We start from the raw sequence: 13910 nt of genomic DNA, 5'->3' as shown, positions 1-13910 counted from the left end.
TGTAATGCACCACATTAATCTTCATGGAATCTTTTGCATAAAAGATTCCATAAAACATTTCTATTCTTGTCTTTCTCAGTATCTTTCCCCCACCATCATCTTCCCTATATGTGACGGTCATAACCACTTATAAGAGGTTATGACCTGTACAGAGATTTTTCTTAATGTATGCCAAGTTTCATGGAATCTTTTGCATAAAATACATGCCTTCAGCATGCTTGCCTAACCGCCTTTGTGACTTGGTTACAGACCAGATATAAGCTAGTCTGTAACAAAGTCAAAAGGAGGATAGGGATTACGAGAAATCTTTGGCAAAGGATGCAAAGAAAAACAGCAAAAAGTTCTTTACTTATGTAAACTCTAGAAGGAAGGGAATGAATCAGATTGGTCCACTTCATATCGATGGTTCAACTGTTGATGATCCTGATCAGGTAGCTAAGAAACTAAATGAGTATTTTGCCTCTACATTTACAAGAGGTGTTATTCCTTGAGGGGGTGCCAGAGGTGAATTAAACGCTGGCAGTAAGCTAGATTATTTGGTAATAACTGAGAGCAAAGTGGAGGAGAAATTGTTGAAGATAAACATAAGGCACCTGGGGTGGATAGGATCTATCCAGTTATATTAAAGGAGGCAGGATGGAAGGTAAGCAAACCCTTAGCCATAATTATGAGAGCTACTTTGGCCTCAGGGGAGGTACCCGTGGACTGGAGATGTGCAAATGCGTCCCCAGTTCACAAAGGAGGATCAAAGGGCTACAAGTAATTACAGACCTGTTAGTTTAACTTCTGTACCAGTGAAATTAATGGAGACACAGGTTAAAAAAGCACTGCAGGATCATATAGACAAGACTTGAGTTATAGCTCGGACACAGCATGGATTTGTTAAGGGGAAGTCTTTTCTGGCCAATTTGATTGGACTATGATGTGGTCACAAAGGAATTGGATGCAAAGAATAATTTTGATTTCATATATTTAGATCTTAGAAAGGCTTTTGATACTTTTGCACATAGAAGACTGCTACATAAATTGGAGCTGTTGTTGTTGTGGTGGTGTTTTCAGTGCAAGGGCAACTTAGGCCATATTGCACCTCCCAAATCAATTAACTTTACATACAGGAACTGCTTGTATAGCAGTTATAAACAATCATACATTTGAATTTGTTTTAAATAGAGAAAGAATTCAGAGAGATTTGCTTCTTTACCTATGATGCTATTGAGAGACATAGGTTGTTGCAGATCTGAGATGAAACTAAAAGCCATTCGTAGGGCGTTGTTAAACAAGCTACATTCGAGGAGTATATGTTTTACTGTAAGTGGTTGCGAGCAGTGCGCACACTGAGGAGGATCATTCCCTGTAAGCAGATATAGATGGGTGAGGTGAGTGTGACCTATTCGGATTCTGGCTAAGGTTATTTCTTTTCTATTTTTACGAAGGCTAGAAGTCCATAATTGTGGTTCGGGTTTTATTTGAAATAGCTTGTTATTTGTTTGCATTTTCCACAGAAGTGTCCATTGTTCCATGCATGTTCTCTGTATTTTGTGTCTATAATCAGGATATGGGACTAGATCATTTGTTGAGGCTATATTGGAAGGATGCTTTGCAGCATCATCTGCACATTCATTTCCTGGAATACCACTGTGGCCAGGGAACAAATTGAAGCAGTGGGGCATTGCTGCTATGGATAAAGGGATGGTTGAGTGGGAGAAGACAGAGAGTAGTAATCAATGGACACTGCTCTTCGTGGACTAATGTTATTAGTGGAGTCCCATGGGATTCAGTGTTGGGTCCATTATTGTTTTCTGTATTTATTAATGATATTGATGACAGTATATCATGCTTAATGTCCAAGTTTGCATATGATACAAAGGTCAGCAGGGTTGTTAATGACACTGACAGTACGCTGCAGTAACAGAATCTAGATAAGTTGAGCAGATGTGCTGAGAAGTGGCAAATGAAGTTTAACATTGGCAAATGTAAAGTACTGCATATGGGAAGCAGTAACGCCAGAGAAACATTATCAACTGTGTGGTACTACACTGACAGTGGTAGAGAATGAAAAGGACATGGGGGCAATTGTGCAGGCAGATATGAAGTTTTCTGAGCAGTGCAGACAGTCTGCAAGAGTAGCTCATGGTGTCTTGTCAATGATATACAGGAATTTTTCTAGCAGTAATAAGGAGGTGATTATCCCCTTGTATAAGGTAATGGTCAGACAACACCTTGAGTACTATATACAGGTGTGGAGGCATCAATTAAAAAAGGATGTAGAGCTGCTGGAACAAGTACAGAGAAGAGCAACAAGATTAGTGAATGGAACAAAGGATTGCTCTTACGAAGAAAGGCTAAATTTTTGAAAATTACAGTGTCTGGAGACTATGCAACTGCGAGGTGATCTGATTAAGTTGTATAAAGCCTTAAATGATTTGAGCATGCTCAATGCTGATGGGATTCTTCCTCTTGCTCAGAATAATTGCCTTAGAGGGCATAAATTCAAATTGGGGAAAAACAGTTGCAGGATAGATGTGCGGAAGTTTGCCTTTAGCCAGCGGGTGGTTAATTGCTGGAACAAACTTCCATCTGTTGTTGTAGAAGTTGATAGCTTAAACAGATTCAAGACAGAACTAGACAAACATCTGGAGAAAGTGAATGGGTGAAATGAGATGGGGATTTTTTTTTTTTTTGGCTGATGCTATATAAGCTTGCTTTCTTGCATCATATGCCTTTACTAATGCTAATGGTAAAGTATTGCTTTGGTGTGAGCACACAGCATTATATTACAATACAATTACAATAAAAAGTTTCAAAGTAGAAATTCTCGTATACTACCATTATGGTTGGCATATAATTTCCTAACATTTTCTATTATTTTAAAAGTTACTGGAAATCAAATGGAATAAGATGGATGTTTCATAAATGCTTGGCTTTGGACTTGAATCAAGATCACAAATTCACCTAAAAAGCTTTCCACCACAATCAACACTATCACTGGGGTCATAATAAAGGTTATTTGAAACTTTGCCAAAGAGAAAATGTCAAGATCTAAATTGTGTAGTGGGATTAAGCATCATGAAGTAACAAAATTGTGTACAAGGTGTTAGAAAATGGTATGTAAATACTATACCTTAATCCATTAAAACTGAAAGTCTCATTGGTGCTGTCTCACTGGGTATACGTGTTTCAAAATGAATTCATAATGAAAGTCTCACTGATGCTAAGTGTTGTCTGCAATGTTAAATATTGCTAAAACTTACCATTTAAAGTCCTAGTGATATTGTGTGAATGTTTATCTGATAAACTACAGCTTGAAATAGCATAATTTACTTATAAATCCATGAAGAAGTGTTTTAAATTCGCATACTTATATTTTATTTTTGAATTTCTGCCAGCATTTTCATGATGTTAAAATATAACTGTCTAAGAAATGTAAATCATCCTTTAGGATCATATAACTACTATCTTCATCACTTCACACATAAAAAGTGATGCATAAGGTACTTTTTCTTCCATGCCACAATTAATGTTCATCAAAAATAACCCCAGGGGCTCACATCTGGTGAGTATGGGCTTGGCACACCCAGGGTCCTGAGCTGGATATCATCATCATTCTCTTTCTTGGTGAGTCCTTTCTACTTCTGACTGACTCCCTCCCTCCCCCTCTCTCTCTCTCTCTCTCTCTCAGGGTAATGCAGGAAATGTTTTTTTTTTTTTTTTTTTGGCTGGTGCAGCATAAGTCTCAGGCCTCCTTGCATCATAATAATAATAATAATAATAATAATAATGAGGTACCACCACTAGGAGTAAAATGCCAATCTACATAACCTGAATTTAGTTAAGGAGTATAAATTCCTTTAATTTCATTAAAATGAAAATTGTTTTGTTACATTAATTTTATCTTACCTTCTGCAAAGAGCTAACAAGATAAGATAAAATTAATGTAACAAAACAATTTTCATTTTAATATAGGAGCAGTAAGGAGAGTGAGCTCTGATCCAAATTTCGCAGCATTACATAATATATCCCATCTGGGCCAGCAGCACTGTTTCTTGAGTTGTTAAGGGATTGTTGCAGCTCAAGCATGGTAAATGGTTTATTATAATATAAGGCAGAATTTCCAGTGAAATTTAGTCTGGATTTCTCTGCAACTGTTTTAAGTTTTTGAAATGTTTGATCATAGGCAGTAGAAGAGGACAACTGAGAAAATACGATCCCCAGTGCATTTGCTATTTTTGTAGGAGTAGTAAGCTCCTGTCCATTCCAGTTCAGTAGTGGGGTGGATAAAGGAGGGAATTTGCTGTTTAAACATTTTATTTTTCTCCAGATTAATCTGGTATCGGTATTTTTATTTACTGATGAAGCAAATTTAATCCAATTTTCTTTTTTCACTTTACGTCTGATGAAACAGGCTTTTGCTCTAAGACGTTTATAACTAATGAGATTGGAGGTGGTTGGGTGTTTGCGGAAAAGGTTCCACGCTTTATTTTTCTCTTTTTTCGCAATGATTACAGTCTTCATTCCACCAGTAATTTGCTTTTCGTCTATTTCTTACTTGATATTGTGGAATGGTAGCGGATGCGGCTGTCAGAATTTGATTGGTGATGTGCTCAGTAACACTGTCGATGGGAGAGGACTGAATGATGCGGTTGTCAAATGATATGTGCGTTCTGTATTTTGTCCAATCAGCTCTTGAAAATTTCCATTTAATTGTATTTTCTGTTGGGAAGGAACAAGATGTTTGAATTTTGCAGATTATCGGATAATGGTCACTGCTATAAGGATCACTTAGAGTTATCCAGTCTATACTTGGAAAGAGGATTGGGGAACAAATGGAAAGGTCTATTGCAGATGTTGAACCTGTAGGGAGATGAATATACGTGGGAGTGCCAGTATTTAGTAAAGTTAAATTCAGCCTGTCTATCAACATTTCTATAAGCTTCCCTCGTCTGTCTGATATAGGGGAACCCCATATTGGGTGGTGAGCATTAAAGTCTCCTAGTATACAAAATGGAGATGGTAACTGCAAAACAAGATCTTCGATTTCCTGAATAGTATATTGATGATTTGGCGGAAGATAGATTGAAACTAGTGTCAGTGTAATACCATTTACAACGCGAGTGGCAACAGCTTCTAAAGCGGTTTGTAAACTGATGCGTCTGGAGGGGATTCTTGAATCCACGAGTATAGCTACTCCTCCATGAGCACTGTTAGGGCCACCTCTGTCTTGTCTGAACATGGTATAATTTTTGATTTTGATTGATATCTGAAGTGTCAAATTTGTTTCCTGCAAGCACATTGCAAGAGGTCTGTAGTGTTGAATTAATTCATGGACATCATCAATGTTACTGCGAAGGCCTCTACAGTTCCACTGGATGATCTGTTCCATTACTTGGATTTGTAAGAGGAAGATGAATCTGACTGTTTTTTATAAATGGGTTGTTTGTGACGATCTAGCTTAGGTTTTTCTTTTCTGGGAAAGTTGGGGCGTGTTGAATCATTGTTATCTTCCATTTCACCATCTGCATGTAATTCAAGAAGGTCTTGGGTGGTCATATCATCGGTATCCATCCTTGTTGAGGATGGTTGATTAACCTCAACAGGATCCGATTTTTGCAGTTTTTCTGTAACTTTACCTTGGGTTATGATCTGGTTTGGAACCGTAAGAGGTGTATTCATACTCTGATCTACTGTGTTTGGTTTTGATGTAGGCTGGGTCGATAGAACTGATCGAGCCCAGTCTGCAATCGATTTATCTGGAGAGAGTGACACTTCCGTTTGACATGCTACTGATTAGTGAGAGTGGATAACCGAGGCATAAGAGCTATTTTAGCATTAGTAGAGGCATATGATGCAAGAAAGCAAGCTTATTCAGCATCAGCCAAAAAAAAAAAAAAAAAAAACCACTACTCCCATTTCACTCCTCAATTCGTTCGAAATACCTGTCCAGCTGAGCCTTAAATTTGTTTAGGCTATCAACTTCAACAACAAGCGATGGAAGTCTATTCCACAAACCAACTGCCCGCTGGCTAAAGGCGAATTTCCGCACATCTATCCGACATCCGTCCTTCCTCAATTTGAATTTATGCCCTCTCAGGTGATTATTCTGAGCAAGAGGAAGAATCCCATCGGCATTGAGCATGCTCAAGCCATTCAAAGCCTTGTACACCTCTATCAGATCACCTCGGCGATGCCTAGTCTCCAGGCTCTGTAATTTGCAAAACTTAAGCCTTTCTTCGTAAGAGCAACCCTTTGTTCCATTCACTAATCTTGTTGCCCTTCTCTGTACTCGTTCCATCAGCTCTACATCCTTCTTGAAATGAGGCCTCCAGACCTGTATACAGTACTCAAGGTGTGGCCTGACCAATGCCTTATACAAGGGAATAATCACATCCCTGTCCCTGCTAGAAAAATTCCTGTATATCATTGACAAGACACCATGAGCTACCCTTGCAGCTCGTCTGCACTGCTCAGAGAACTTCATATCTGCCTGCACAATTACCCCCAGGTCCTTTTCATTCTCTACCACTGTCAGCGTAGTACCACAGAGTTGATACGTTGATCTGGGGTTACTGTTTCCCATATGTAGTACTTTACATTTGTCAATGTTAAACTTCATTTGCTCAGCCCATCTGCTCAACCTTTCCAGATCCTGTTGCAGCAGCATAGTATCAGTAGTGTCCTTAACAACCCTGCCAACCTTTGTATCGTCTGCAAACTTGGACATTAAGCCTGATACACCATCATCAATATCATTTATAAATACAGAAAACAACAATGGACCCAACACTGAACCCTGAGGAACTCCACTAATAACATTAGTCCACGTTGAGCAGTGTCCATTGATTACCACTCTCTGTCTTCCACTCAACCATCCCTTTATCCATAGCAGCAATTTGCCTCGAATGCCACACTTCTCCAATTTGTGCAGCAGTCTTCCATGCGCAACAGTATCAAAAGCCTTTCTACGATCCAAATATATAATATCAAAGTTATTCCCTGCATCCAGTTCTTTTGTGACTACATCATAGTATCCAATCAAATTGGTCAGACAAGACCTGCCCTTAACAAACCCATGCTGTGTCTGAGCTATAACTGAATTCTTGTCCAGATGATCCTGCAGTGCTTCTTTAACCAGTGCCTCCATTAATTTTCCTGGAACCGAAGTTAAACTAACAGGTCTATAATTACTTGTGTCAGCCTTTGATCCTCCTTTGTGAATTGGGGTTACATTTGCACATCTCCAGTCCATGGGTACCTCCCCTGAGTCCAAAGAAGCTCTCATAATTATGGCTAGGGGTTTGCTTACTTCCTTTGCTGCCTCCTTTAATATAACTGGATAGATCCCATCCACCCCGGGTGCCTTTTTTATGTTTATCCTCAACAATTTCTCCTCCACTTTCCTCTCAGTTATTAGAAAATCATCTAGCTCACTGCCAATGTTTACTTCACCTACGACATTCCCCTTCCTGAATAACTCCTCATGTGTGAATGTAGATGCAAAATACTCGTTTAGATTGTTAGCCACCTGAGCTGGATCCTCAACTGTTGAACCATCAACATCCAGTGGACCAATCTGATTCATCCCTTTCCTTCTTGAGTTTAAATAGGTAAAGAACTCTTTTCTGTTTTTCTTTGCATCCTTTGCCAAGGATTTCTCATAATCTGCCTTTGCCTGCCTAATCTCCTTTGTGACTTGGTTACAGACCAACTTATATCTATCATAGGCTTCCACGTCACCCATTAATTTGTATGTATCCCATGCATTTTTCTTCTCTGCCATATGTCTCATTAGTTCATCTGACAACCATTTATGCCTGAACCTTGAACAATATTTCTTGGTTGGTATGTAAAGCCTGGTAGCTTCCAAGATTAGTTCCTTGAATGCTTCCCATTTTGAATTTGCTGTTGGTAACATCATCAGTTGGTCCCACTGTATAGAATTTAAATACTGTCTCAGACCATCATAGTCGCCTTTACGAAAGCAAAAACCCTTCCCTTTACCTCTGATGGTAGTTACCTCCTTGAGTAAATCCCACTTCAGCACACTGTGATCACTGCCACCCAGTGGTTCATTTATCTGCAGATTCCTAATGCATGAAGAATCACTACTGATAATCAGATCAAGAGTATTGCTCCCTCTTGTTGCCTCACGAACATGCTGGTGTAGAAAACAATCATCCAATAAATCCACAAAAGCCTTGCTAGTGTGTGAGTGACCAACCCACAAATTCCAGTCAATATCTGGGAAATTAAAATCCCCCATTATAAGACTCTCTGATTTACTGGCCCATTCTATTTCCCTGTACAGTGTCTTATTATACTCATCAGAGTCATTAGGCCTATAGCACACTCCTACTCTCAATTTTGATTTACCTATGCTTATGTCACACCAAACTGACTCAACACTGCACTGTCCAGCGATGTCAACTGGCTTCACTTCCTTGGATTTTATGTGTTTTTTAACTAATAGCATAACCCCTCCTCCCTTCCTATCCTGTCTATCCTTTCTGTAGACGTTGTACTCCCCAAATTCCAGTTCTGCATTCCTTATATCTGTGTGACACCACGTCTCTGATATCCCAACAATATCTGCCTTTGATGTTTTGAGTAATACCTCAAATTCATCAAATTTATTTACTAAACTCCTAGCATTAGTGTACACGCAAGTATACATGCACCTGTTTATTCTTAGCTACCCTAACACAACCCATGTGTTTACTTGTACCGCAATGACTTCCAGCAGTCTCTGAAATATCCTGCATCTTGTTTTTCAGGCTTCTGCTCATTCCAATAGAAGCAGTGCAAGAATCTCTTTCACCTCTGCCAGTGGCTACTGTTAATCCATTAGCCTTTGTCTCCCCCCAAGCTAGCAGTTTTCCGACCCAAAGCTAGCAGTTTTCCGACCCAAATTTGGTATGATCAGTTTGATTTGTTTCCTAGCTTCTTGATAGGAGACTTTATTTTCAGTTTTATATTTTTGTATTTTCTTGCCTATCTTCCAGAGATCACATTCTTTAGAGTATGCTGGATGGCTTCCCCTGCAGTTAGGACACTGCGGAGCTTGTGCTTTGCATTCTGACTGGGTATGAGTTGTGGAGCCACAGTTTGGACATGTTGAAACGCCACGGCATGCTGTCTGGGAGTGACCAAATTTCTGGCATTTGTAGCATCTTAGGGGATTTGGGATAAAGGCTCGAACACAGCAATTTAAGTAACCTGCTTTGACTGATGCTGGTAGATTCGGTGAATTGAAAGTTAGAATTATGTTACGTGTTGGGACTAAGGTACCATCTTTTCGTATCATGATTCTTTTTGCTTGAGTTACATTTTGTGTCTTTAGTTCCTGTACTATTTCTTCTTCGGACACGTTCAGTAGATCCCACTCAGTAATCACTCCCTTGGACGAATTCAGGGTGTTATGTGGAGTGACTTGTATTGGAATTCCGCTTAAAGTGGTGAGTTTCAATAGTTGTTCAGAATGTCTTGGGAGAGAAGTCTCTATTAGCAAGTCCCCGGATTGGAGACGTTTAACCATTTTTGGAGATGCTGCTGCATGTTCCAGACATCGTTGGATTATGAAAGGGGAGAGCTTGCTAACAGGCTGTGCCGACAGAGAATGGATAATTAGGAAGGCTGGTGATTCCTGTCTGCCTGCATCTTTTTTCATCCTCTTCGAGGTGGAGAAGTCATGGTCGGGATCATGATTGTCATATTGAGCACTCTTGGGCTCTAGACATGGAAATTCATTGGTTTCCATTACTGCTCCTTTTCGCCCCGAGGGTTGATTTATCCCCTAGGTTACCGGCCCCGCCACGTAGAGGCAGGAGCGGTGCCACCAGTGACCAAGCGATAAAGGTTAGTGGTTAGTGTGTTAGAAAAGTAATTATATATACAAAAGAAAGGTGTCTTTCCTTTCTTGTAGGAGGCTTCCTTCTTTATTTACAAAGAGCCAGAAAATAAATAACTTTGAAAGTAAAGCTTTTGGAAATCTCTTTAACAAATTCTCCTTAGAAAAAACTCTTTCAAATTCACTTTGTAAATCGCTAGATCACTCGCTTGGCACTCGGGGCCTCCAACAAAGTGTAAGGTATTACACCTGGGAAACAGTAATCCCAAAATAACTTATTCACTTGGTGGAGTTCGACTAAACCCAGTACTGAAGGAAAAGGACTTAGGTATTACGATACAGTCAGACATGAAATTCTCTGAGCATTGTAAACAGGTTGCAAGGAAGGCCCATGGTGTCCTATCGATGATCTATCGAACTTTTGCAAGTAGAGATAGGGACGTGATAATCCAATTATATAAGGCTTTTTTAGACCACACTTGGAATACTGTGTTCAAGAATAGAGCCCACACCTAAAGAAAGACATCGAGCTTCTTGAAAGGGTGCAAAGACAGGTAACTCGCCTAGCAAAATCGGCAAAAGGGCATCCTTATGAAGAAAGACTTTGAATATGTGGGTTGCAGAGTTTGGAAACTAGACACCTTACAGGAGATTTGATTGAGGATGAAATTTTCAAGATTATAAATGAAGCTAGAACTAGGGGACAAAAATTCAAGTTACGGGGGGGAGATGTTTAGATTGGACTGCAGGGAGTTTTATTTTATCCAGTGAGTTATAAATTACTGGAATAAGTTGCCTACATGGGTCGTAGATGCTGACAGTTTGGGGAAATTCAAAGGTCATCTGGATAGCACCTTCGGGTGAGGGAAACACATATGGTGATAGGTTTAATTTCCATTTCTTTTATTAATTATTAGTTTTTTCTTTTTTTTTATCATTGTTTTATTCAGTTTTTTTTTTTTTTTTGGCTGGTGCAGCATAAGCCACAGGCTTTCTTGCACCATGCGGCCATTACTAATACTAATATTATACCCAATATGTACACTTTATCCAAGGTGGGTATTACTCAGATTTCTTCCAGTCGTTGCTGGCAGAATGGAGAATGCAAGATTAAACACTTGCTGATCTGGATTCCAATTAGAGAATTATCAATAGGTGCAACATAGTGTACTTTCTAGTGCCTGGTCCACGAATACTATACTCTCAAAATGTAAACACTGGATTTTTCCATAATGCTCTAATAAGCTCAAAAGCTATGACTCACACTATATAAGCAAAACAGCAATTTTTCTCTTACTCAGAGTTATGATGGGTTTTGTGATCTGATTTTTACTTGGAATCCATGTGGTTAAGAGATTGACAACTCTACCAGACAGACTGATTACAATGGTCAAAAAAAAAAAAAAATTCTCATATCTACAGATCAACAGTTGCAGATTCTAAAGGACACTGATCTGCTGATACCAAATATACCAAAATTATGCCTGTATCACATATCCGTTGAAAGAGAGAGAACTATAGAAAGATATAGATTTTACAGTTTTCTTGATTAATTAAGATATTAATTGTGTTTCGTAAATAGATTAAATAGTTTTGGTCATGTGCTGTGATATTCGCACCAAATCACCAATACAATAGTGATTTTGTAAGTTACAACTCACTACTCATAATGCTATTGTACAAAGGGTACTAGGAAAGTTTTCCAATATGACGCAACAATGAATCACAGGAAGCTGCTTGTTTCTGCATGTTGAGACATGTTCATACGTGCATAGCAGCCGCCGCGCCAAGTCGATGGGCTCAGTTATTCATTAGTAGTGAGAGTGTAAAGTGCTTGCAATGGCATCGTGGTCACGAAATGAGATAAGGACAGTTTTGCGGTATAATTTCGTGCGTGGTTTAACCATAGACCAGTGCTTAGAAGAAATGACTCTTGCACTAGTTGATGATTGTCCACATCGTACAACAATATTCAGGTGGAATAGAGAATTCCAAAGGGGAAATTTCACTCTGGAGGATTCTGAGAGGCCGGGAAGGCCACGAACGTCAGTTACGGAGGAAAATGTTACTGCTGCGAGGAAAATGCTTGACGAAAACAGGCGAGTGACCTACCAACAGATAGAGGATACTTTGGGCCTACATGCACCAGCAATTCGTTCGATTCTGCAAGATCATTTGCACGTGAAGAAAGTTTGTTCTCTCTGGGTGCCGCATCAACTGACTGAAGAGCAGATGACACGATGTGTGACTTGGTGCCGGGAGATGTTAAAAAAGTTTGATAAGGGACAATCTCGGTATGTGAACAACATCGTGACAGGTGACGAGACTTGGCTGTACTATTACGATCTGCCGACCAGGGCTCAAAACAAAGTTTGGGTCTTTGATGATGACGACACACCCGTAATTGTCAGAAAATCCCGATCTGTAAAGAAGAAAATGATAGCTGTATTTTTCAAATCGAGTGGAATTGTGGAACGTGTCGTTTTGGACACGCAGAAGACAGTCACAGCTAAGTGGTATACTGAACAATGCCTGCCTAAAGTCATTGGATCTATGAAGAACCTGCGACCACAGTCAAGAATGGACACCTGGTACCTCCATCACGATAATGCTCCAGCTCATCGCGCCAAAGCATGCACCGAATATTTGACCACGACAGGACTGAAACTTCTCGAGCACCCTCCCTACAGTCCAGACCTTGCTCCCTGTGACTTTGCACTGTTCCCGCATGTGAAAATGAAGCTAAAAGGGAGGCGGTTTTCCAGTGATGAGGACCTTCTACGGGCTTGGGACAACGAGTGTGCTTTACTCCCTAGTGAAACTTGGCAGAACTGGTTTAAAGATTGGTTTCGGAGGATGGAGAGGTGTATTGAATGTAGAGGAAATTACTTTGAAAAAATTAAATAAACAAAGCTGTATTGCAAAACTTTCCTAGTACCCTTTGTATCAATGATTTGGCACGAATCACAGCATGTAACCAGTAGTGCAGAAGAATAATGCAGTTTTAATTGTGATAAATAAGTAGCTCGAAGATTCTAATCACTTATTGGGCATATATCTTTTTTGTGTTTAGCTAAGGATATAATTAATTTAACACTGAGATCTTACGGTATGGCGTAACATATATCTTGGACTTGACAGAGTAAAGTATAATGTAAAACTAGAGAGCATAATATGTGCCACTGCCTTTAGGGATCTATTAGCTTAGTGAAGTATTGTAAATTAATCAATTAAACTTATTAATCTTCACTGTTAGCCAATTAAACTGTATTTAAATGGAATACAATTTAAATGGGCACAAGGGAGTAATGTGCTGTGGCTTGGAGGAGAACAGAAGGGGAAGATTCTCTATCGCATCACAGCCTAAGAAAATGTGTAACTCAGGAAATGTTTGCAGACATTTCTGAAACAGGAGATGGAGAATGTCCTTTATGTATGCTAGGTGCAGAGAGCGTGAAGAAATTAGGCACCAGCTCAGCATTTTGATAGGCATCTATGAGAATTTGAAGAGGATGGTAGATGCCCTCAAAGGAGTTAAAATGGAGGGCCCATGGAGGGCTCTAAGCTGCTCAACTCAATGCCAGATGTCAATCTTGTGATAAAGCTACACAGCAACAATCTTCAGAGGCAGAATGCACTGGTACCACAAGGGTTAGTTATTGTCGGTTAATCAGTTTTCAGGGAAACAAAGGATATTGAGTAAAAAGGATAAGTGGAACTGGACGTTATGTCTTCCAGGGGCAAAAGTTGATGTTGTAGAGCAGATAGATTTTTTAAGAACACAAAAGGGGTTATTGTTGTACACATTGGCATTAATTACATTAAGAGTAGGAGATCTGTAGACTTACTTAACAAGTATTGTTGGGATATCAGAGACATGGTGTCACACAGATATAAGCAGTGCAGAATTGGAATTTGGGGAGTACAATGTGTACAGAAAGGACGGGAGGAGGGGTTATGCTGTTAGTTAAGAAACACAAAATCTAAGGCAGTGCATCCAGTTGACATGGGTAGCCACCAGAATGATGAGTCAGTTTGGTGTGAAATAATCACTGGGAAAGCAAAAATG

The 13910-nt window shown here is 39.5% G+C and overlaps 1 protein-coding gene across 1 annotated transcript in view; it reads right to left on the bottom strand.

Moving 5' to 3' along the window:
- Positions 1 to 13910, bottom strand: part of LOC150077761 (diacylglycerol kinase theta-like) — a 517440-nt gene that overhangs the window by 184753 nt on the left and 318777 nt on the right. The gene's annotated exons all lie outside the window — the stretch shown is intronic.

This window comes from Mastigoproctus giganteus, chromosome 11 (genome assembly GCF_048544385.1).
Source record: "Mastigoproctus giganteus isolate SK-2022 chromosome 11, ASM4854438v1, whole genome shotgun sequence".
NCBI lineage: Eukaryota > Metazoa > Arthropoda > Arachnida > Uropygi > Thelyphonidae > Mastigoproctus > Mastigoproctus giganteus.
The sequence above is the reverse complement of the archived record's forward strand: the minus strand, read 5'-3'. Positions and strand labels throughout refer to the sequence as shown.